This window comes from Somniosus microcephalus, chromosome 20 (assembly GCF_052327205.1).
Source record: "Somniosus microcephalus isolate GS21.2 chromosome 20, FLI_Smic_1.0, whole genome shotgun sequence".
NCBI classification, from domain to species: domain Eukaryota; kingdom Metazoa; phylum Chordata; class Chondrichthyes; order Squaliformes; family Somniosidae; genus Somniosus; species Somniosus microcephalus.
Window position 1 is genome coordinate 9215137 of NC_141006.1, and position 24671 is coordinate 9239807.

At 48.4% G+C, this 24671-nt stretch overlaps 1 protein-coding gene across 1 annotated transcript in view; it reads right to left on the reverse strand.

Annotated features, from left to right (window-relative positions):
- The window catches only part of LOC147103046 (uncharacterized), a 36560-nt gene extending 19559 nt beyond the window's left edge, over positions 1–17001 (reverse strand). The window contains exon 1 of the transcript XR_015072888.1: positions 16337–17001. The gene's annotated coding sequence lies outside the window, so the exon portion shown is untranslated. The remainder of the gene's footprint in view (positions 1–16336) is intronic.
- Between the last annotated feature and the right edge of the window lie 7670 nt (positions 17002–24671).

Consider the following 24671-nt stretch of genomic DNA (forward strand, 5'->3'; position numbering starts at 1 on the left):
CATTGCGGCCTTCGCGATATCGTTCTTGATAAGAGTGAAGGCTGCACACACCTCTGGTGTCAGGGGGAAGGAGGTGGCTTTGATGAGGGGCCTGGCTTTGTCTGCATAGAGGGGCACCCACTGGGCGTAGGAGAAAAACCCCAGGCATCTCTTCAGTGCTTTTTGGCAGTGGGGAAGGGGTAGCTCCATTAGGGGGCGCATTCTGTCGGGGTCGGGCCCGATGACTCCGTTCTCCACCACGCAGCCGAGGATGGCCAGGCGCTTGGTGTGAAACATACATTTTTCCTTATTGTACGTTAGGTTCAGCCGTTGGGCCGTACGGAGGAAATTTGCTAGATTAACGTCGTGGTCCTGCTGGTCGTGGCCGCAGATGGTGACGTTATCCAAATAGGGGAAGGTTGCCCGCAGCGCGTTCTGGTCAACCATTCGGTCCATCTCCCTTTGGAAGACCGAAACCCCGTTGGTGACGCCGAAGGGGACCCTAAGGAAGTGGTAGAGGCGGCCGTTTGCCTCGAAGGCAGTATACTGGCGGTCCTCATGGCGGATGGGCAGCTGGTGGTACGCTGACTTAAGGTCGATGGTGGAGAATACTTTGTATTGCGCAATCTGATTGACCATATCAGATATGCGAGGGAGGGGGTACGCGTCCAGCTGGGTGTACCGGTTTATGGTTTGGCTGTAGTCGATTACCATGCGGCGTTTTGCAGTGGTTTTAACGACTACAACCTGGGCTCGCCAGGGGCTAGTGCTACCTTCGATAATGCCCTCCTTCAAGAGCCGCTCCACCTCAGAGCTGATAAAAGCTCTGTCCCCGGCACTGTACCGCCTGCTTTTGGTAGCGATGGGTTTACAGTCGCGGGTGAGGTTAGCGAACAGGGGAGGGGGGGGGACTTTTAATGTGGAAAGGCTGCAGGTGGTTTGCAGCGGGCGATTTAAAAGTTGTTGGTTGCAGACTGTGAGTGGGGGGAGGGGTCCACCGTATGCTAGTGTGACACTCTTAAGGTGGCACTGAAAATCCAACCCTAGCAGGACGGCAGCACAAAGACGGGGCAGGACTAGCAGTTTAAATTTTTGATATTCAGTGCCCCCTACTGACAGGGTCACCACACAGTAGCCGCTGATGTCCATTGACTGGGACTTGGACGCCATAGAAATGCGATGGTGCGTTGGCAGAATCGTGAGGGAGTGGCTACGTACCGTGTCGGGGTGGACGAAACTCTCTGTGCTCCCGCTGTCGATCAGGCAACTGGTGGCGCGGCCGTTTACCGCGATATCCATCATGGAGCTGGATAGATGGTGAGGGTGGCCTTGATCCAGCGTCACGAAGGCCAGTATGTGGCTTAGTGAGTCACTATAGTCATCCGCCGAGACGGTGGTCGGTTCCGGTGACGAAATGGCGGCGGATGCCATGCGGCCGGGGGTACACAAAATGGCGGATAAGATGGCTGCTCCCACGGCCCGCACGCTGCGCTGCTGGCTGGCTTCCCCTTGCAGGCGTTAGCGTAATGGCCTTTCTTCCCGCAGCCCGAGCAGGTAGCTGTCTTAGCTGGGCAGTGCGCTCTGGGATGTTTTAACTGGCCACAGAAATAGCATTTTTGGGCCTGGTTACTGGGCATCGAAGCAGTTCTTACCGGAGGCTGCTGTCTCGGTTGGGTCGCTGCAGCGGTTGGTGCCGGGGGCGGCAGTCCCGTGTCCCACGGTTTCGATTGCCATGTCTCGGCGCCGTTACGGGGGTATGCCTCGAGGTTTCGGTGGGCCTCCTCTAACGAGAGCGCAAGGGCAATGGCCGTCTTCAGGTCGGGTTCCTTGCTTTCTAGCAGTCTCTGCCGGGTGTGGTCTGACTGGAGGCCCCTGACGAAGGCATCACAGGCGAGTCCCTGCGCGTGCTCCACAGCCGTTACCGCTTTACAATCGCAGTCTCTGCAGAGTGCCAGTAGCGCCCGTGCAAATGCCCCTACCGATTCTCCCGGTTGCTGCCTGCGGGATCCCAAGAGGTGTCGGGCGTAAATTGTGTTCACTGGGCGCGTATATTGCCCTTTTAGTAGCTCGAGGGCCGCCACGTACGTATTAGAGTCCCGGATTAGCATATATACTTGATGGCTCACCTGGGCGGTCAAAATTTTCAGTTTGTGATCCTCCTCTGTAACCTGTGAGATTGCGAGGAAGGATTCAAAGCAGCTCAGCCAGTGTTCAAACTTGGCTGATGCACCCACATCTTGAGGGTCGAGGTCCAGGCGTGGTGGTCTGAGGGCTCTCAGCAATGTCTGCTGTATCCGTTGCTGTTGTTGCTCCTCAGGTGTCGCCATTTAACTTTTAGCTAATAAAATTGATACGCTTATCAATTACTTCATAAAAGGTGATGAGTCGAAGAAGAGATGATGAGTCGAAAGAAGAGATGAATAAGGCTTTTATTAGCTAAGAAGAGACCATGCTTCTTCGTGAGTGACTGAACAAGTCTGAACGAAACCCACACAGTGGTGGGTGGAGTCAGCTGAGGCATGCCTCCATACACAGCGCCACCCAGAGGTGGCAATATACAATACAGTGGTTTACCACAGATCAAAGGGTGGTAAAAATGGAGTTGAGGTACAGGCTCGAGGGTCTGAATGGCCTCCTCCTGTTCCTATCTTCCAGTGTAATAACATGGCTGCCCTGAGCAATTCTGGCATTAAGTATGGCCAAAGGTGTATCTTGTAGTTCTGATAAACTGCTGGATATCTGGTTTATGACATCACCCTCTCCTGCCCACACTTTGCCCTCTCCACAGTTCAGTCGGTGCCCTGTCCACTCCACTTCCCTTCCATTGACCTTGGGGTGAGTGGCCGCTGACACAGGTCTGTTGTGTTTGGAGAGGATCTGCTGTTGACGTAAACCTTTTCCAAGAGTTTCAGGATAATGAGCGGCAGCTGTAGAACACCCTTCCCAGCTGGACCCGGGTTTTGCCCTGCCTTCGACAGCAGGAATCCTACAGAAACAAACAGCTTCAGCTCTGCACCGTCAGAAGCAGTCAGCACTGCCCATCCCGGCCGGTCACACACAGCAACAAGGACAGAGCAGGAGGAGGACGTCTGATCCACACACGGCCAACAATGACTGATCCACACGAGTGAAAGGCTCGATACGCCAATACAATGAGGCCCAACAGGCAGCTCATACAATCCTTCCCTCCCATGGGCACAGAGCACAATCACAACTATTGCCTGAACAACTTCAGTTAGCAGATAAACGACTAAACTCTCAATAACAATGAGCAGCAGCGCAGTCAATACAAAAAAAGGCCCAAAGATTCACACAGGAGGGAAGGGAAGCAGAGACAATTGGAAGAGAGTGATTCCCAGCCTTTCCTGTGGACAGATGCCGAGCCCTAGGCTGTAGTAGGATGTCTTTACAATACAGCCCTGGGACATCACCGTCCCACGGTGCTCAGTCCAGACACAGCACTGAAATTCCAGCTCCCATTATACACCAGCTTTAGCCGACTGCCACTCGCACCCAGTGTCGGGGAAACAATTACTAAAGTTTACTAACAGAAAATGCTGGAGATACTCAGCAGGTCAGGCAGCATCTGTGAAGAGAGAAAGAGAGTTAACGTTTCAGGTTGATGACCTTTCGTCAGAACTGGAAAAAGCAGGAAATGGAACAGATTTTTAAGCAAGTGCAGGGGCTGGGAAATGGGGGCAGGGGAAGAAAGAACAAAGGGGAAGGTCTGAGCTAGGATAGAAGGCAGGAGAGATTAAGAGACATTCAAGGCAAAAAGAGATGGTAATGGGACAGGTTAAGAAATAAAAGATGGCTCTAGATGAAGTGTAAATTGCACTGGCAGAATGAAAGACAGCTGCCATGTGGGAGAGAAGAAAATATACACGATAGGGGCCGAGGTTATGACCTGAAATTGTTGAACTCTATGTTGAGTCCAGAGGGCTGTAAAGTGCCTAATCGAAAGATGAGGTGCTGTTCCTCGAGCTTACGTTGAGCTTCAGTGGAACAATGCAAGAGGCCAAGGATGGTGAGGTCCGAGTGGGAATGGAGCGGAGAATTAAAGTGACAGGCGACCTGAAGCTCGGGGTCACCCTTACTAACTGAACGGAGGTGTTCTGCAAAGCTGTCACCCAATCTGCGTTTGGTCTCCCCAATGTAGAGGGGACCGCATCGTGAGCAGCAAATGCAGTATATTAAATTGCAAGAAGTACAAGTAAATCGCTGTTTCACCTGGAAGGTGTTTGGGGCCCTGGACAGTGGGAAAGGGGGGGGGGGGAGGTATAAAGGCATATGTTGCATCTCCTGCGCTTGCACAGGAAGGTGCTGGACGAAGGGGAAGGGATGTTGGGGGTGATAGAGTGGACCAGGGTGTCGCGGAGGGAGCGGTCCCTTTGGAATGCTGAAAGGGGAGGTGAGGGGAAGATGTGTTTGGTGATGGGATCATGCTGGAAGTGGCGGAAGATGATTTGTTGAATGTGGAGGCTGGTGGGGAAAAATGGAGAAGTCGAGGAAGGGAAGGGAAGAGTCAGAGATGGGCCATGTGAAGGTGAGGGAAGGGTGGAATTTGGAAGCAAAGTGAATTAAATTATCTAGTTCAGGGCAAGAGCAGGAAACGGCACCAATACTGTCATTAATGTATCGGAAAGAGAGGTGAGCGAGGGGACCGGAGTAGGACTGGAACAAAGAATATTCCACATATCCCACAAAAAGGCAGGCATAGCTAGGACCCATGCAGGTTCCCATAGCAACACCTTTAATTTGGAGGAAGTGAGTGGAGTCAAAGGAGAAGTTGCTCAATGTGAGAACAAGTTCAGCCAGGCGGAGGAGGGTGGTGGTGGTGGATGGGGACTGGTTGAGCCTCTGTGCAAGGAAGAAGTGGAGCGCCCTCAGGCCATCCTGGTGGGGGATGGAGGTGTAAAGGGATTGGACGTCCATGGTGAAAAGGAGGCGGTTGGGGCCAGGAAACTGTTAATGTGGCGGATGTAGGTGGAGAGAGACTGGACAAGGGGAGAAAAAGAGAGTCGAGATAGGGTCCTAGCTATGCCTGCCGTTTCGTGGGATGTGGAACATTTTTTGTTCCAGTCCTACTCGGGTCCTCTCCCGTTTTCCAGTACATTGATGACTATCGGCCGTTTTCTGCTCTTGCCCTGAACTAGAAAATTTCATTCACTTTGCTTCCAATTTCCACCCTTCCCTCACCTTCGCATGGTCCATCTCTGACTCTTCCCTTCCTCGATTTCTCCATCTCTGGGGATAGGTTATTGACAAACATTCACTACAAGCCCACTGACTCCCACAGCTACCTGGACTACACTTCCTCCCACCCCGCTTCCTGCAAGGACTCTTCCATTCTCCCAGTTTATCCGTCTCCGCCACATCTGCTCTGACGATGCCACCTTCCACACCAGTGCTTCCGACATGTCTTCCTTTTTCCTCAACCGAGGATTCCCCTCTACTATGGTTGACATGGCCCTCGACCGTGTCCGTTCTATCTCCCGCACTTCTGTCCTCACCCCTGCCCCTCCCTCCCGGAACCACGCCAAGGTTCCCCTTGTCCTCACCTTTCACTACCAGTCTCCACATTCAACAGATCATCCTCCGCCATTTCCGCCACCTCCAGTGTGATCCCACCACCAAACACATCTTCCTCCTCACCTCCCCTTTCAGAATTCCGAAGGGACCGCTCCCTCCGCGACACCCTGGTCCACGCCTCTATCACCCCCAACACCCCTTCACCTAGCACCTTCCCGTGCAAGCGCAGGAGATGCAACATATGCTCTTACACCTCCCCCCTTCCCACTGTCCAGGGCCCCAAACACCCCTTCCAGGTGAAACAGCGATTTACTTGTACTTCTTGCAATTTAGTATACTGTATTCGCTGCTCATGATGCAGTCTCCTCTACATTGGGGAAACCAAATGCAGATTGGGTGACCGCTTTGGGGAACACCTCCGTTCAGTCCATAAGGTGGATCCCAAGCTTCCGGTCGATGTCACTTTAATTCTCTGCTCCACTCCCACTCAGACCTCACTGTCCTCGGCCTCTTACACTGTTCCACTGAAGCTCAACGTAAGCTCGAGGAGCAGCACCTCACCTTTCGATTAGGCACTTTACAGCCCTCTGGACTCAACATCGAGTTCAACAATTTCAGATCATAACCTCGGCCCCTATCATATATATATTTTTTCTCCCACATGGCAGCTCTTTCATTCTGCCAGTGCAATTTACACTTCATCTAGAGCCATCTTTTGTTTCTTAACCTGTCTCATTACCATCTCCTTTTGCCTTGAATATCTCAATGTCTCTTAACCTCTTCTGCCCTCTATCCTATCACAGACCTTCCCCTTTGTTCTTTCATCCCCTCCCCCTTTCCCAGCTCCCACACTTGCTTAAAAATCTGTTCCATTTCCTGCTTTTTCCAGTTCTGACGAAAGGTCATCGACCTGAAATGTTAACTCTGTTTCTCGCTTCACAGATTCTGCCTGAGCTGCTGAATATCTCCAGCATTTTCTGTTTTTATTTCAGATTTCCAGCATCTGCAGTATTTTCTTTTTGTACTAAAGTTTACTGTCCCAGTGAAAATGATCAGCAGTGAGTGGCCTATGATATCAGGCATGGGATGAACCTGTTCAGGTTCGATTGCTCCGGTTACACACTCACCTTTTGAAAGCAGTGTCCCTGGTTGCTCAGAGATTAGTTAGTTTGGGTGTGTGACCTTTGCTGGGACAATGGCATTTCTGGGTTATTAGAAAGAATCAGTTGTGTTTCTACAGCACCTGTCACCAGCTCAGGGGGAGAACTAGAGGACAGTATGCTTATGTGCAAGACTCTCAGCAGGTGAGAGAGTTTGGCACAGAATGAAAATGAGCAAGAGAAAGAGACATACACAGTGTGCGAGAGAGAGAGCGGGATAGACAAGCACACACACAACAGCTTGTATTTATATAGCGCCTTGAACGTAGTAAAATGTCCCAAGGCGCTTCACAGGAGTGTTATTGAACAAAATTTGACATCAAGCCACACAAGGAGATTTTAAGGACAGGTGACTAAAGGCTTGGTCAAGGAGGTAGGTTTTAAGGAGTGTCTTAAAAAGGAGAGAGGTAGCGAGGCGGAGAGGTTTAGGCAGGGAATTCCAGAGCTTAGGGCCTAGGCAACAGAAGGCACGACCGCTAATTGAAATCGAGGATGTGCAAGAGGCCAGGAATTAGAGGAATGCAGAGATATAGGATTGGGGGACTGGAGGAGATTGCAGAGATAGGGAGGGGTGAGGCCATGGAGGGATTTGAAAACAAGGATGAGAACTTTTAAATTAAGGCATTGCCGGACCGGGAGCCAATGTAGGTCAGTGAGCACAGGGGTGCTCGGTTTACAGGCTCCAGCTCCACTCGCTGGGGTCACAGCAAGGAGGTGCTTTACAGAGATCATCACCCGCCAGTACACACCAGGAATTCAACTCAGGCTGCCTACAGTTTGAAACTGACCTCCAACACACTGTGGAGTTAGAACAAGAGGAATTAAACAGCCGGATGATTACAGACTGTTGTACCTGGGAGGGCGGAGAGCGTAGAAACCCCACAGCCCAGACTAGAGCAGCAATGATCACATTTACACGTGTTTGCTGCTCAGCACGGACATCCCCAAACTCCGCTCAGTGCCTCTCCCCCCACTCCCTCTCCCCAAACTCCGCTCAGTGTCTCTCCCGCCACTCTCCCCCTCCCCAAACTCCGCTCAGTGCCTCTCCCCACTCCCCCTCCCCAAACTCCGCTCAGTGCCTCTCCCCCTCCCCAAACTCCGCTCAGTGCCTCTCCCCACTCCCCCTCCCCAAACTCCGCTCAGTGCCTCTCCCCCCCACTCTCCCCCTCCCCAAACTCCGCTCAGTGCCTCTCCCCACTCCCCCAACTCCGCTCAGTGCCTCTCCCCAAACACTCCCCCTCCCCAAACTCCGCTCAGTGCCTCTCCCCAAACTCTCCCTCTCCCCAAACTCCGCTCAGTGCCTCTCCCACTCCCCAAACTCCGCTCAGTGCCTCTCCCCACTCCCACTCCCCAAACTCCGCTCAGTGCCTCTCCCCACTCCCCCTCCCCAAACTCCGCTCAGTGCCTCTCCCCAAACTCCCCCTCTCCCCAAACTCCGCTCAGTGCCTCTCCCCCTCCCCAAACTCCGCTCAGTGCCTCTCCCCACTCCCCCTCCCCAAACTCCGCTCAGTGCCTCTCCCCAAACACTCCCCCTCCCCAAACTCCGCTCAGTGCCTCTCCCACTCCCCAAACTCCGCTCAGTGCCTCTCCCCCTCCCCAAACTCCGCTCAGTGCCTCTCCCCACTCCCCCTCCCCAAACTCCGCTCAGTGCCTCTCCCCACTCCCCCTCCCCAAACTCCGCTCAGTGCCTCTCCCCCCCCACTCTCCCCGAACTCCGCTCAGCGCCTCTCCCCCCACTCTCCCCCTCCCCAAACTCCGCTCAGTGCCTCTCCCCACTCCCCCTGCCCAAACTCCGCTCAGTGCCTCTCCCCACTCCCCCTGCCCAAACTCCGCTCAGTGCCTCTCCCCGAACTCCGCTCAGCGCCTCTCCCCCCACTCTCCCCCTCCCCAAACTCCGCTCAGTGCCTCTCCCCCCACCCAAACTCCGCTCAGTGCCTCTCCCCCCACTCTCCCTCTCCCCAAACTCCGCTCAGTGCCTCCCCCAAACCGATAGATGAAGACAAGGTGCAGATTGAACACATCTTCCCGAGGTATCTGGTAAGTACACTCACCCCAGACATGACAGTGGAAGCAATATGGGAAGATGCTGTAAAGGGCTAATTGATGGGCAACTGAGGGTTGCTGCCAATGAAGCAGATTAAATTGAATGGACAGGCCCAGCTGAGCATCATCCCAAGAACCTGTCCTGGGCCTCCTGTGGTCTAACTGCTTTTCAATGATGGAGATCATTTGCAATGGGAAATAGCACAACAGACATTGGACCGCTCACTCTCCCTACTCCTCCTCAGATGTGCTCAATCTAATACTTCAGTTTTGAGCCTGTACACCAAAAGCATTAACTTATCTCTTCAAACTCAGCTGTTGCCCATCAAGGAATGTGCCAGGACTTGCTGTAGCTTTCAGCTCAGTCAGAGTATGGCTGTGCAGGCTGCCACTTGATATCCCCCTCCCCCAACACAGCTGTCATTTTCAGCCTCCAGGTCTAAACATGATGAATCCGAGACTGCCGTTCGACTTTGTGCATTGAAGCAAGAATATTCTCCAACATTGCTTGGTGCATAAAAAGGCTGAATGGAGCATTTAGTGACGGGCAGCATGCTGACTGACTCTTGCACTGAGACTCTGGGAAGGCCCAAGTGACCATGAGCATCGACTGTAAGTTGTCCCCAAACAGCTTCAAAATCCAACAAATCACAACAACTTGTATTTATATTGTTTTTAACGGAGTAAAACATCCCAAGGTGCTTCACAGGTGTGTTATAAGACAATAATTTGACACCAAGAGAGAGAGAAATTAGGGCAGGTGACCAAAAGCTTGGTCAAGGAGGTAGGTTTTAAGGAGCGGAGAGGTTTAGGGAGGGAATTCCAGAGCTTGGGGCCCAGGCAGCTGAAGGCACGGCCACCAATGGTGGAGCGATTATAATCAGGGATGCTCAAGAGGGCAGAATTAGGAGGAGCGCAGTATCTCGGGAGAGTTGATGGGGCTGAAGGAGATTACGGAGATGGGGAGGGTTCAGAGAAGGTTCACGAGGTTGATTCCAGAGATGAAGGGGTTGTCTTATGAAGAAAGGTTGAGCCTACACTCATTGGAGTTTAGAAGAATGAGAGGGATCTTATTGAAACATAAGATTCTGAGGGGGCTGGACAGGGTAGATGCAGAGAGGATGTTTCCCCTCGTGGAGGAATCTAGAACTAGGGGCATTTCAGAATAAGGGGGCACCCATTTAAATCAGAAATGAGGAATTTCTTCTCTGAGGGTCGTGAATCTTTGGAATTCTCTTCCCAGAGAGCTGTGGAGGCTGGGTCATTGAATATATTTAAGGTGGAGAGCGACAGAATTTTGAAAGGTAAGGGAGTCGAGGGTTATGGGGAGCAGGCAGGGAAGTGGAGTTGAGGCCAAGATCAGATCAGCCATGATCTTATTGAATAGCAGAGCAGGCTCGAGGGGCCGAATGACCTCCTCCTGCTCCTACGTCTTATGCCGCAGATATGTAGTCGGAAGCTCATTTCAGGATCAAATATGACACCAAGGTTGTGAACAATCTGGTTCAGCCTCAGGCAGATGCTAGGGAGAGGGATAGAGTCAGTAGCTAGGGAATGGAAACAATGGCTTCGGTCTTCCCAATATTTAATTGGACAAAATTTCTGCTCATCCGGTACTGGATGTCGGACAAGCAGTCTGACAATTTAGCGATGTTGGAGGGGGTCAAGAGAGGTGGTGGTGAGGTAGACTGGGTGTTGTCAGCGTACATGTGGAAACTGATGCTGTGTTTTCGGATGATGTCGCCAAGGAGCAACATGTAGATGAGAAATAGGAGGCGGGCAAGGATAAATCCTTGGGGGCCACCAGAGGTAACGATGCGGGAGCGGGAAGAGAAGCCATTGCAGGTGATTCTCTGGCTACAAATTGATAGATAAGAATGGAACCAGGCGAGTGCAGTCTCACCCATCTGGACGATGGTGGAGAAGCGTTGGAGAAGGATGGAGTGGTCAACCATGTCAAAGGCTGCAGACAGGTCAAGGAGGACTGGTTTATCTTTGTCACAGTCACAAAGGATGCCATTTGGATGGGAAGGTCGGCGAGAGTAGGATGGGAGAGTTGAGGTTGCTGCTTGTGAGGAGGCAGTGATGAGTGGCAGAGGCCAGCTGTAGGCTCATCTAAGAGGGAGTCAAGCCTAGGACAGTAGCAGGAAAATAAGATGGTCGAAGAGAAGTGAAGGGTTGGGGTAGGGATTAGGGGCGGCAGAAAATCCGAGAGAGAAGAGTTGAAAGGAGGCATGACGACAGGAGAGTGGCGTCAGGGAGGAATAGAGAGAAAAGGAAAAGGGGGAGAAAAAAAAAAGTGGAAATAAGTGATTTGGCTGCTGCTCCAGACCCAAGCCAAAGGACACAGGGAAAAACTCAAGTTACATAGGCTTGGGGTAACAAAGTGACAAATGCATCCATCGTTACAGCAATATTACAGGCTTAGTGTGTCAGTCATCGTTACAGCAATATTACATATTCCCCCAAAACATACGCCAGTATTATCCATACTCCACCCAAAACACGGGGGATGGGGGAGCTGGGGTTGGAACATGGCGGGTGAGGGTCACTTTACCATTTTGCAATAAAACTGCAGGATAAGGACCTGCTAAACAGACAATAGCTACAAGTGCACAAGAGCTTGTACACTGCTAACAATGAGCAGGGAGAGGTGCAGAGGCTGCATCCTGATGAGGAAGCGGACTCCCGGTTGCTACAGTTCAAAACTGGCAATATGTGGACAACCAGACAGACATCGACAGAACTGCTTTGCGTGGCTGTGACATCCAGGCATAGACTCCTCTTCACTCAATGCACCAGAGACTGGAGGAACACATACAGATGTATTCAAATAGCAGGTAGCACTGGGCCTAATGGTCCAGACAAGCCTTGATGAAAGTGAAATCACTGGAGAAATAATCCGGAAAATGGTGAGGAGGAGGATAAATGGGAGCAAGTTATTTGGCTTGGACTGGAAACATCAAACTGAAGGAGACAGGCTAAAATTAACTTAAAACAATTAAATTAACAAGACTAGAGATCAGAAGCTTTCCTCCCTCCCCCTCAGTACAGAGCAGGTGGAGCAGCCTCTTACATGGAGCTATCGCTGTACTGATACATTTATTTAAGTACTGGATTGATTGTCTCTTTAATTTGCCCAAACAGCAGCTACAGGCCATGATTAAACACTCGGTGGGACACGGTGCACCTTCCACTGCTGGAAAGAGGGTGTTCCCCAAGTCATATGTTGGAAATGTGGAGCGGGACAAATGTTCTGGAGCTGGAATCCAGTATTCATGCAGAACTTTGCCTCATGATAATGCAGAGGGCAGACTCCGCAATAGGATATATTGTACATGGGCTGCAGAAGGGGATTGAATGGAGTGAGTAGAGTTCATGACGGTAGATTTTACATGGGCTGTGGAACAGGATTAAACAGAGAGTAGAGTCCATGATAGGGTACATTGGACTGCGGAAGAGGATTAAAGTCGGTGCCAGGGTCAGCTGTGGCTCAGTGGGTAGCACTCTTGCCTCAGTCAGAAGGTTGTGGGTTCACTTGAGCACCAAAAATCTAGGCTGACACTCCAGTGCAGTGCTGAGGAGGTGCTGCACTGTCAGAGGTGCCGTCTTTTGGAGGAGACGTTAAAACGAGGCCCTGCCGCGCTCAGGTGGGCGTAAAAGATCCCATAGCACTATTTAGAAGAGCAGGGCAGTTATCCCCAGTGTCCTGGTCAATATTCAAAGATTTATCAATCAACACCTAAAACAGATTATCTGGTCATTATCACATTGCTGTGTGTAGGAGCTTGCTGTGCGCAAATTGGCTGCCACGTTTCCTACAACAGTGACTACACTTCAAAAAGTACTTCATTGGTTGTAAAGCTCAGACGTCTGGTGGTCGTGAAAGGCACTATAGAAATGCAAGTCTGTCTTTCTTTCAGGGTGGAGCTCACCCAAGGGTAAACAGTACACGGGCTGCAGAAGGAGCTCGCCCAAGGGTAAACAGTACACGGGCTGCAGAAGGAGCTCACCCAAGGGTAAACAGTACACGGGCTGCAGAAGGAGCTCACCCAAGGGTAAACAGTACACGGGCTGCAGAAGGAGCTCAGTCAGCAGGACTTCTGAAAGGGATTTCAGCTCAGACTGACCACATTCAGTTCAGCACCCAGAACGGCCCCTTCCCTTCTTACGGAAATGGGCAGGGATTGGCAATTGCTGAACCCACCTTGATGCAAGTCTGCAGCCTTGCAATCCAGGGGAGACCGGCTTACAGCTGCAATAAACCCATGTGTTGAGTGTACCTGACTATACAATGCTGTATCAAAGGGACAGCTCGAGGCTCCAGCAGAAAAATGGAGATTTCAAACTCTAAAAAGCCTGGTTTGACAAGGCAGCACACAGAGACTGCATGCTTTCAGTCCCATGCGGTTCAGTCCCATCACTGGAACATCTGTCCAATAACTAAGCCATGTGCACCCTATTGTCACACAAAGGACTGCGGCTGCAACAGTGTGGCCGAATCATTAACCGAGCAGGTTACAATCGTCTGCACATTAGGAAAAGCTCTTAATAGTAGCGGAGCGTATTAGGAGTCTCTTTCAACCTTCTCCATTGCACCAAGCACCGTAACCTTAAAAGCCACATTACATTTAACTCTTACCAAAACACCCATCTTTGAACACATATGAACTCCTGATCAGGAGCCAGTGAAATTTAGAGTGAATATAGCCAGTCTACTGTCCAGAAATACGTTTAATCCATGGGAGCCACATGACCATTGATGCCATATACTCATCCAGGAGCAATTACCGCAATGCCCAAGTCTGCAACAAGGTCCTGGACTGGAGACTCTCCCGCAGCACAAATCTAACCCAGGCCCCTGCCCCCAGACACACTCAGCACAAATCTAACCCAGGCCCCTGCCCCCAGACACACTCAGCACAAATCTAACCCAGGCCCCTGCCCCCAGACACACTCAGCACAAGTCTAACCCAGGCCCCTGCCCCCAGACACACTCAGCACAAATCTAACCCAGGACCCTGCCCCCAGACACACAGCACAAATCTACCCCAGGACCCATTCCCCCCATAGACTCTGCTTCGCCCTCAGTACAGATCCACCCGAGAACTGCAACCCCACCCCCGCCAGACTCTGCCCCTCCAGCAGCACAAAGCTACCCTAGGACCCCCCCCCCCCTCCTCACAGATCAGGCTCTGCCCCTCCCTCAGTCCAGATCTACCCCAGGAACTACCCCCCCCCCTCCCAGCCAGACTCTGCCCCTCCCTCAGTACAGATCTACCCCAGGAACCCCCCCCCACCAGATTCTGCCCCTCCCTCAGTACAGATCTACCCCAGGAACCCCCCCCCACCTCCCCCGCCAGATTCTGCCCCTCCCTCAGTACAGATCCACCCCACAACTGCAAACCCCCCCTCCCCCACCTGACCAGACTCTGCCCCTCCGGCAGCACAGATCTACCCCAGGCACTTTGTCTCTCTCTCCCCCTCCTGGCAAGGAAGCTTAAAACATGGCCATAGACACATACCCCACCTACTCATTCTGAAGGTAATCTCTGCAGCTATCGGAGCTTCAGCTCTGAAGTTTACTACATTAAAGGTGCTATATAAATGCAACCTGTTGTAGTGTGTGCTGGTGAATATGATCTCACACACACCACCACCTGCATTCCCTCATTTCAGAAGGGCTGAAAATCACTTGAGATGAGGCGGATTGTGAACCAAGACTGGTTTATTTTACATGAAGTGCAACTTTGCCCTGTTACAGGTTCAACTCACTATACAAGTAGCATCCCTCGAATTAACTGGCACCAACTCATTCTTACACGCTGTATTCATTCATTGCTCAGCCTCGAGTCTCAGCTTCCCACTGTTTCAGCATATACTTCACTGACCTCTCCAGAGCTAGAGACTGACCTCTGACCCCTCCCTCAGCTATGCATCAAAGATTGACCAAAGATGCTTTGAATAAGAGACTCTCTTCCTTGCTGTGGCAGCAAGGGTAACTACATTATCTGTTTATCTAAGCTCACCCCACTCCCGCTGAATGACAGCCACTCTTACATTCAAGGTGCAGACTGCTACAAGTGTATTTGTCTCAACCCTAATAAATTTCAAAATGCTAGAGGACTTGCACAACGGCAGAGGGAACACAAGTGAGAAAGAGAGCTGGAGACAGATAAAATGGTAATCAGAGAGGCACATGCAGAAGGAATCGAAAGTAGGCAGAAGAGGGAAATGGACAGATAATGTTTGCTTTAAATTTTATCTGAGCAATGTCAGAGCCAAATTTGATTCATTAAATAAATATAATTTTTTACTGATGTCTACTCATCACTGAATTTTTTGGTTAGGAACTTCAGCCCTAATACAGCATTGCAGAGACACAGGACAGTCACGCAAACCATTACTCAGGAATCTCGGACAAGGCTCGACTGCTGCAAATACTAGTGCTCAGCTATTGGACAGGACACTTTGCAACAGCTGAGACCCCCCCCCCCCCCACCAAGGGACGGAGTACAATTTGTATCGTGCAGACGAGCACAGATCACCAGACTGAGCACGACACACTCACCTGTTCTCCCAGCTGAAGGCGGCACCATGAAGATAAAATCCCTGCAGGAGAAAGCATGTGTAATATATACAGAAAGTTTTACTGCTGCCATCCTCCTTTTATGGGGAGCTGTTTTACATGCAGTGTCAGGCAATTCAAGTGGAGAAAGATGGAGCAGAATCTGCATTCTGCCCACAGCCCAGTGGATCCCAGATACCATTGAGTCTTACCCTGGGGTTACAAGCCCTGACCAGCTCCAATCAGTGTGCCAGGTGGTATGAACGGAGCTTCCAAACGGTGGTTCTTCACATATCTCCGCTCTGATGCAGAATGTGCCACACGCGAGAGATTACACAACTCAGACATGACAATGTGGTGTCAGGAATGCATTACCATAGAAGTTTGCATCACAGGTGGCTGCCATTCATCCCAGCTCTGCTGGAACGATCCAAAACTAATCCCACTGGCCTTCTGTCCATATTCTCTTACCTTCCTCAGTTTCAAATATTGCCCTGACATAGTTTACTCTTCAAAATAATAGGGCTCACAGCATTAAATGTCAGATGTTCACAAATTTATAAGTATGCAACAATTGAAACACACACTTAACAGCACTTACCACAGAACCTTGCGAGTTTTAGTCAGAGAATGCAAACACCAGTTCCAAACAGTATACACAGGTTGATCAGATCTTAAATCGAATTCTATGGTATCTATTCAAACACCTACTTTATATATATTGTTTTCACCCTTTCTATGTGACAAACCACACGTTTCTACATTACCCAGTACAACTCCACAATTTTAACGGCCTTGTCCCTCATCAATAGTTTTAACAAGTACTTTTTCTATAGACCATTGGTACAGCTTTCTCTCTGACAGGTGCGCATCTTCAAAGGCCTCCCTCCCTATAAATGAACAAAAGGAGTTTTTCTGCCTGTATATAGTCACTTGTGTAGAACTCATCAACTAATTAAAGCTCTGGACTATCACCACCAGCAGCTACGCCTTTCGCTGCCTCGTCCCCACAGTCCAAATTCCTTTCCTAAACCGCTCCACCTTCAAGACTCACCTCTTCGGTCAAGCTTTTGGTCACCACTCCCAATATCTCCTCCCGTGGCTCCGCATCCATTTTTTCTGATTACGTTGCTTTTTCCACGTTGGAAATGCTATATAAATGCAAGTTGTTGTGCTGGGGTGTGGCTTGGAGAGCAAAGGAACATTACTGGGTTTTAGGCTAAAGAGTGAAGTTCCATTGCTGAAGTAACAGCTGAAGAGTAAAAGGTGCAATGTTGAGGTACAGGCTGGACGACGAGGGTACATTGGTGGGATATAGGCTGGAAAAGGTTGAAGAGGTAGGGGAATTAGTAAATGATGCTCCAAAGGTGGAAATAGGTGGTTGAAACAAAATGGAATGTGTGTTCAGGTAAATACAATTAAAAAACCAAGAACAGCCAACTGTATCTCAAGGGAAATAACAACAGAAAATGCTGGAAAAACTCAAGTGGTCAGGCAACATCCGTGGAGAGAAATTTGAGTTGACGTTTCGGGTTTGACCCTTCTTCAAAACTGGAGAGAAAAGGAACTAGATCGAAGGCAGGGCTGCGATCGGACAAAAGAATAAAAGAACCAAAAGAAGTAAAAGAGATTAGAAGCTAGACGAGATGGTAATAGGCTGGGATTAGGTGTAAAGTGTACTGGCAGGGCAAAAGATAGCTGCCAGGTGTGAGAGAGAAACAAAAGGGGGGGGGGGGGGGGGGGGGGAGGAAAGGAGTGGAAAAATATAAGTAAAAATGAAATAGGGGCCGAGGTTATGATCTGAAATTGTTGAACTCGATATTGAGACCGGAAGGCTGCAGAGTGCCTAATCGGAAGATGAGGTGCTGTTCCTCGAGTTTACGTTGAGCTTCCGTGGAACAGTACAAGAGGCCAAGGACGGTGAGGTCCGAGTGGGAATGGAGCGGTGAATTGAAATGACAGGCGACCGGAAGCTCGGGGTCACCCTTACGGACTGAACGGAGGTGTTCCGCAAAGCGGTCACCCAATCTGCGTTTGGTCTCCCCAATGTAGAGGAGACAGCTATCTTTTGCCCTGCCAGTACACTTTACACCTAATCCCAGCCTATTACCATCTCGTCTAGCTTCTAATCTCTCTTACTTCTTTTGGTTCTTTTATTCTTTTGTCCGATCGCAGCCCTGCCTTCGATCTAGTTCCTTTTCTCTCCAGTTTTGAAGAAGGGTCAAACCCGAAACGTCAACTCAAATTTCTCTCCACGGATGTTGCCTGACCTGCTGAGTTTTTCCAGCATTTTCTGTTGTTATTTCGGATTTCCAACATCTGCAGTATTTTGCTATCGTACTTGTATCTCAAGGGAAGCTTATTGTTTATATATACACATGTAACTGACTTCATGGCCATGGCAACAGTAGTATTTATCCCCAAGCGACCGAGATACTCGACAAACACTTGTGCACAAAAACAAGAGATTCTTATTGAGTGAACATGTCTGCCCAAAAATTAAGCCCAAAGTTCCTTGGTAGAGAGGACTGACTGAATAACATGTAGATTAACAAGAGCAGGGAAATAGTCCAGGTCAACTACTTTCACATTAGTACCATTATACAAAGCTGGGTGGGAATGCAAGTTGTGAGGAGGGTGCAAAGAGGCTAAGTGAGTGGGCACAAACATGGCAAATGGAATGTGATCATGGCTGGTCTTCTACCTCATCTTCACTTTCCTGCACTATCCCCAATATCCCTCGATTCCCTTAATATCCAAAACACTTACCGATCTCTGTCTTGAATATACTCAATGACTGAGCATCCACAGCTCTCTGGGGTAGAGCAGTCCAAAGATTCACAATTTCTCCTTATCCAAGTCCTAAATGGCTGACCCCTTATTCTGAGACCCCTAGTTCTAGACTCCCTAGCCAGGGGAAACCTCCTCCCTGCATCTACCCTGTCAAGTCCTTTAATAATTTTATGTTTCAATGAAATCATCTCTCATTCTTCTAAACTCCAGGGAATATAGGCCTAGTCTACTCAATCTCTCCCCATAGGACAATCCCCTTGTCCCAGGAATCAGTCTAGTGAACGTTTGTTGCACTCCCTCTAAGGCAAGTATATCCTTCCTTAGGTAAGGAGACCAAAACTGTACACAGTACTCCAGGTGTGGTCTCACCAAGACCCTATATAATTTAAGGCTTCTTTACTCTTATACGCCAATCCCTCTTTAATTAAGGCTAACATACCATTTGCTTTCCTAATTGCTTGCTGTACCTGCGTGTTAACTTTGTGATTCGTGTACAAGGACACCCAGGTCCCTCCGAATACCAACATTTCCCAATCTCTCACCATTTAAAAATATTCTGCTTTTCTATTTTTCCTACCAAAGTGGATAACTCCACACTATATTACATTAAAATTACAGCTTATGGGATTTGGGGTAATAACCTCTTGCGTGGCACCTTATCAAATGCTTTTTGAAAATCCAAATACGTTACATCCACTGGTTCTCCCTTATCTACCCTGCTCGTCACAACTAATGTCCCCGTTTGGCTGCGCAGCTGTCTGAAGCTCCTACACAAGGCGCTTGCCAGTTTCTCAATGGAAAAACCACGTATGCACGAAAGATCGAATGGGCTGCACAACCCCTTAAAGGGGCTGTGCACCCAAAAAAGGGAACATTGACAAATCTGTTAGTTTTGAGGTTGTAACCAAACAGTATTTCCCTTTCATAAATCCGTGTCAACTCTGCCCAATCATCATATGATTTTCTAAGTACCCCATTACCATGTCCCAAATAATAGATTCTAGCATTCTCCCTACTACTGATGTCAGGCTAACTGGTCTGCAGTTCCCCGTTTTCTCTCTTCCCTCCTTTCTTGAAGAGCAGGGTTACATTTGCTACCTGCACATCCACTGGGATCGTTCTAGAATCTAGAATATCAAAACCAATACATCCACTATTTCTTTTATAACCCTAGGATGTAGGGCATCAGGTCATGGGGATTTGTCGGCTTTTCATCCCATTAACTTCTCCAGTACTATTTCTTTACTAATACTAATTTCTTCACGTTCCACCTTCTCAAGGGCAACTAGGGATGGGCCAGCGACACCCACATCCCATGAATGAATTAAAAAAAACTCACTCTCACTAGACCCTTGGTTCCCTATTATTTTTGGAATGTGTGTCTTTTCTACTGTGAAGACAGATAAAAAGTAGTCATTTAATGTCTCTGCCATTCTTATTTCCCATTATAATTTCTCCTGTCTTTGCCTCTAAGGGACCCATGTTTAATTTCACTAGCCTTTCTTTTTACATATCTATAGAAGCTTTTACAATATGTTTGTCTCTTGCTAGTTTACTCACTTTTTTAAAAAACAATTCAGGTCCTCAAAATGCAAATCATTATGAAGGACTACAAAAGAATTAAGGCACTTAAAAAGCTGTCTAAAAATCTTCAATAATGGGCATTTTAACCCCTAGGACTTCTTCCATCTTGTAGTGTTGTAATTTGTTACTTACTGCATCTCATTGCTTCTGTATTTAATAAAATATAGTTAAATCATTAACTTTAACCTGTGAGCATTCGTTTGATGGATTGGCATTGTCTACCTTTTGTAATGAGTAATGGACAATCCACAGGATCGCCAGCAACCGGTCAATTCACAGTATCTGACCTGCAGGCTTAGTTGACAGAGCAGCAAGGAGGGAAATGGAATCAGAACCTGAGCGTATGATGGTTCTGGCAGAGCTGAATAGAAAGTCTTTGGCCTAGACGACGTTGAGTTGATGGAACTTTAACTCACCCACAATTTGATGTCAGACAACGCCAACAGTTGCAGATTCAAGGGTGGAGGCAGATGAGTATATTGGGCCTCTTTGGCATACATATTTGACTAACAGCCAATGATGCTAACCAAAGTGCAATGATCCAAAGGGATCTGGACAGACTCGGTCAATGGCAGACAGGTGGCAAATGGAATTCACAGTGAAGTATAAATCTGAATGTAGAAGTGAGAACATAAATTACATATTCAGTGGCAAAACATTTGAGCAGCAGAGAACTGGGGGTTTTGGTGGATATCTGGGGAGGTGACAAAGTTGTGACAAACCTCATTGAGATCACATTGGGGATGTTCAGCTTTGGTCTGTCTCCATTTTACAGGGAAAATGTAGAATTATTAGGAGGAATGCTACAACACTGATTCCAGAACTTATCAGAAGGCTTAGTTATGAGGAATGATCGTCTATAGCGGTCTTTATGGAGGGGTTTGATAGGGTAGATGTAGAGATGATGTTTCCACTTGCAAAAGACCTAAACCAGGTGTCATAAATACAAGATAGCCACTAACAAATCCAATAGTGAATTCAGAAACTTCTTTACCCAGAGAGTAGTTAGTAATGTCCCTGTTTTTTGGGTGCACGGCCCATTCACTGTTTCACACATGCACAAAACTTTACATTGAAAAAGCCGTTCCCGGGCGGCACAGACCAGCAGAGGTGTGCAGCCACGCATCTTATAGGGAACGTTGGTGGTTAGAATGTGGAACTCCACCACATGAAACAGTTGAGGCGAATAGCAGATACATACAAGGGGGAAGCTCGGGAGAAAGGAATAGAAGGGTAGGCTGATAGGTTAGATGAAGGTAGGGTGGGAGGAGGCTCATGCGGAAGAGGTCGCGGGTTTGGGAGGTGCTGCAGGGCATCTTGTAGATGGTACACACTACAACCACGGTACGCCAGTGGTGGAGGGAGTGAATGTTTATGGTGGTGGATGGGGTGCCAATCAAGCAGGCTGCTTTGTCCTGGATGGAGTTAAGCTTCTTGAGTGTGGTTTAAGCTGCACTCATCCAGGCAAGTGGAGTGTATTGCATCACACTCCTTACTTGTGCCTTGTAGTTGGTGGAAAGGTTTTGGGGAAGTTAGGAGGTAAGACACTCGCCACAGAATACCCAGCCTGACCTGCTCTTGTTGCCACAGTGTGTGGCTGGTCCAGGTAAGGTTCTGGTCAATGGTGACCCCCATGATGTTGATGGTGGGGGGATTTGACAATGGTAATACCGTTGAATGTCAAGGGGAGGTGGTTAGACTCTCGCTTGTTGAAGATAGTCATTGCCTGGCACTTCTGTGGGGCGAATGTTACCTGCCACTTAACAGCCCAAGGCTGAACGTCATCCAGGTCTTGTTGCACGCAGGCATGGACTGCTTCATTATCGGAGTTGTGAATGGCGCTGAATACACTGCAGTACTGTACCACCCGTTCTGGTGTTCTAGGATAGTGACCCTTAACCTGAATGAATTGCAAGTCCACATTTTGGTCAATTGCATTAGCTAATTAAGAATTACTGTTCAATGCTCACCTCACCAAAGCCTATCCAACTTGTTCCTCACTGCAGACAGCAGCAAATCCAACAGGCATTATTTAATTGGGTGAAGGTTTTACATTCTGCTTACCTGCCAGTCATTTATCCTTTGTGGTTTTGAGCTTGTTGAGTTTGCAGAGCTATGCTGACTGAGCTGATGATTTAGTCCAGTGATTCAATGGAGCGGAAGGTGATTAGGAAATACTGCAGATTGAAATCTCTTGTGTAAATCCCTACCAATAGATGATTGAAGTAGTGGTAGGATTTCTAAATAGAAGATGACATTTCTGGTTTGGATGTTACAGCACTGCCATGTCACAAAGGGGTTGGGGAAAGAAAAAGGTGAATTTCTACAGTTGAATGACAGTGTCAAGCATTCCCATCAGAGGCGAGACACAGGGTGAAGCTCTATATTGTCTTAAGAACAGGCTGTAACCAAGCTCAGAAGTGCACAAGATTGAGTATTTCCAGTTCCCTCAACAGATGTTCTTGGAAGCCTGTCAATTTAGTGCAGGCTCCTGGCAGGACTTGTGGCTGCTCCATTAGATTTAAACCCCCAAGCTCACTTCATCTAGGAGCATTACATAGACTTTTGCATCAGAGCTGGATCTGTGCACCACCTGTCTAAGCCCCATTACAAACTCGTTTTTCCAGTGAAACCCTAATTACATTGAATGGACGCACTGCTCAAATACAGGAATGGCTGGTTGCAACTCGAGACATGAAACGTGAAGCTAGTTCAGCCCAAGATGCCACTCTGAACAGCTGAAAAACATTGTTGCACAAAATTTACCCATATCGATAGCCTTCATGGACTTCACCAAGTTGTATGCCAATGAGCAATCCAACTCCCTCGGAGCACCGTTAAAGGAATTATTGCTCTCTTGTGCCCAACTTCCTGGAGATCTGGAAGCAGATTGGGATCCTGCACCACTGCACCTGAACTGAAGTTCCAGATCATTAGCCCTGGCCTCAATTACTAGTCCAGTAACAACCATGACACTACTGTACACCCCCCCCCCTCCCATGAGAAATTTTCAAAATTCAATGCATTTGCTCAAAAGAAAAAAAAACACAAGTTAGAATCAAGAAAGACAGTCACTGAGCAAGACAAAGTACAAATGAATAGCTTTTATTTAAAACTTACTCAGTTATCTTTTAAATGCTTTGAAAACACAAGTTAAATTTTCCATTGACAAATAATGGTAATAACTCAAACATTCAAAAGCTACAACAATCAGTAGTCTTTTCATTCTCAATGTTTAAAAAATAGAAATCTTACCTGAAATTATACATTACATGATACATTGTATATAAACAAGAGTTTGCTGCTGGCACTGGGGCTGACTAAATGCTCCTTAAGCATTCTGGGGATTTGTGCACACTGCACATGCTCAGAATGCAGGATGTGCCATCAGCTTAAGAGTCACAGTTCTGGACAAATAGATCCAAGTCCAAGCTTTTCAGAGAGGCTCAGGCCTTTAAGTAAAAACTTCAACAAAGGCCCAAGACAATTCAATGGATTAATTTCATTTGGTTATTGCAAAATATGCATTTTATGTGTTTTTGATTAAAATCTTATTTGGACATTACAAATTTCAGTTATTGAGAAATTATTTAGCTGCCAGTGTGACTGGGAAAATGTGACACAGGATGCATGTATTATCAATAATTCTCCCAATACCCATCCCATGAGGTGCTTCGTTCTTGGCCTCCTCCCAGCTGCAAAAGTTCCCACGTACGGCTACCTTCAATTTCCCGCTTTTTAGTCAATTTTCTATCCAGCACCATATTTAAATCCCCCCCCCCCCCCCCCGCCGAGTGGCAGGCAGTGACTAGTGGGGTACCGCAGGGATCAGTGCTAGGACCCCAGTTATTCACAATATATATTAATAATCTAGACGAGGGAACTAGATGTAATATCTCCAAGTCTGCAGACGACACAAAGCTGGGAGGGCGTGTGTGTTGAGGAGGATGCCGAGAAACTCCAGGATGATTTGGACAGGTTGGGTGATTGGGCAGATGCAGTATAATGTGGATAAATGAGAGGTTATCCACTTTGGTGGCAAAAACAGGAAGGCAGATTATCTGAACAGCAATAGATTGGGAAAAGGAGAAGTGCACCGAGACCTGGGTGTCCTTGTGCACTAGTCACTGAAGGTAAGCATGCAGGTGCAGCAGGCAGTTAAGGCGGCAAATGGTATGCTGGCCTTCATAGCGAGAAGATTAGAGTACAGGAGCAAGGATGTCTTGCTGCAGTTGTACAGGGCCTTGGTGAGACCACACCTTGAGTATTGTGTGCAGTTTTGGTCACCTTATCTGAGGAAGAATGTTCTTGCGATGGAGGGAGTGCAGCGAAGATTCACCAGACTGATACCTGGGATGGCAGGAATGACATATGAGGAGAGATTGGGTCAATTAGGCTTATATTCACTAGAGTTTAGAAGAATGAGAAGGGTTCTCATTGAAATTTATAAAATTCTAACAGGACTAGACAAACTAGATGCAGGAAGGCTGTTCCCGGTGGCGGAGGAGTCCAGAACCAGGGGTCACAGTCTAAGGATAAGAGGTAAGCCATTTAGGACAGAGATGAGGGGGAATTTCTTCACCCAGAGAGTGGTGAACCTGTGGAATTCTCTACCACAGAAGGCAGTTGGGGCCAATTCATTAAATAATATTCAACAAGGAGTTTTATTTACATAGATAGATAGAAACATAGAAGATAGGAGCAGGAGTAGGCCATTCGGCCCCTCAAGCCTGCTCCACCATTCAATGAGATCATGGCTGATCATCCAAATTCAGTACCCTGTTCCTGCCTTCTTGCCATATCCCTTGACCCCTTAAGCAATACATCCAACTCCTTCTTGAATATATTTAATGAATTGGCCTCTACTGCCTTCTTTGGTAGAGAATTCCACAGGTTCACCACTCTCTGGGTGAAGAAATTCCCCCTCATCTGTCCTAAATGGCTTACCGATTATCCTTAGACTGTGACCCCTGGTTCTGGACTCCCCGACCATCGGGAACATCCTTCCAGCA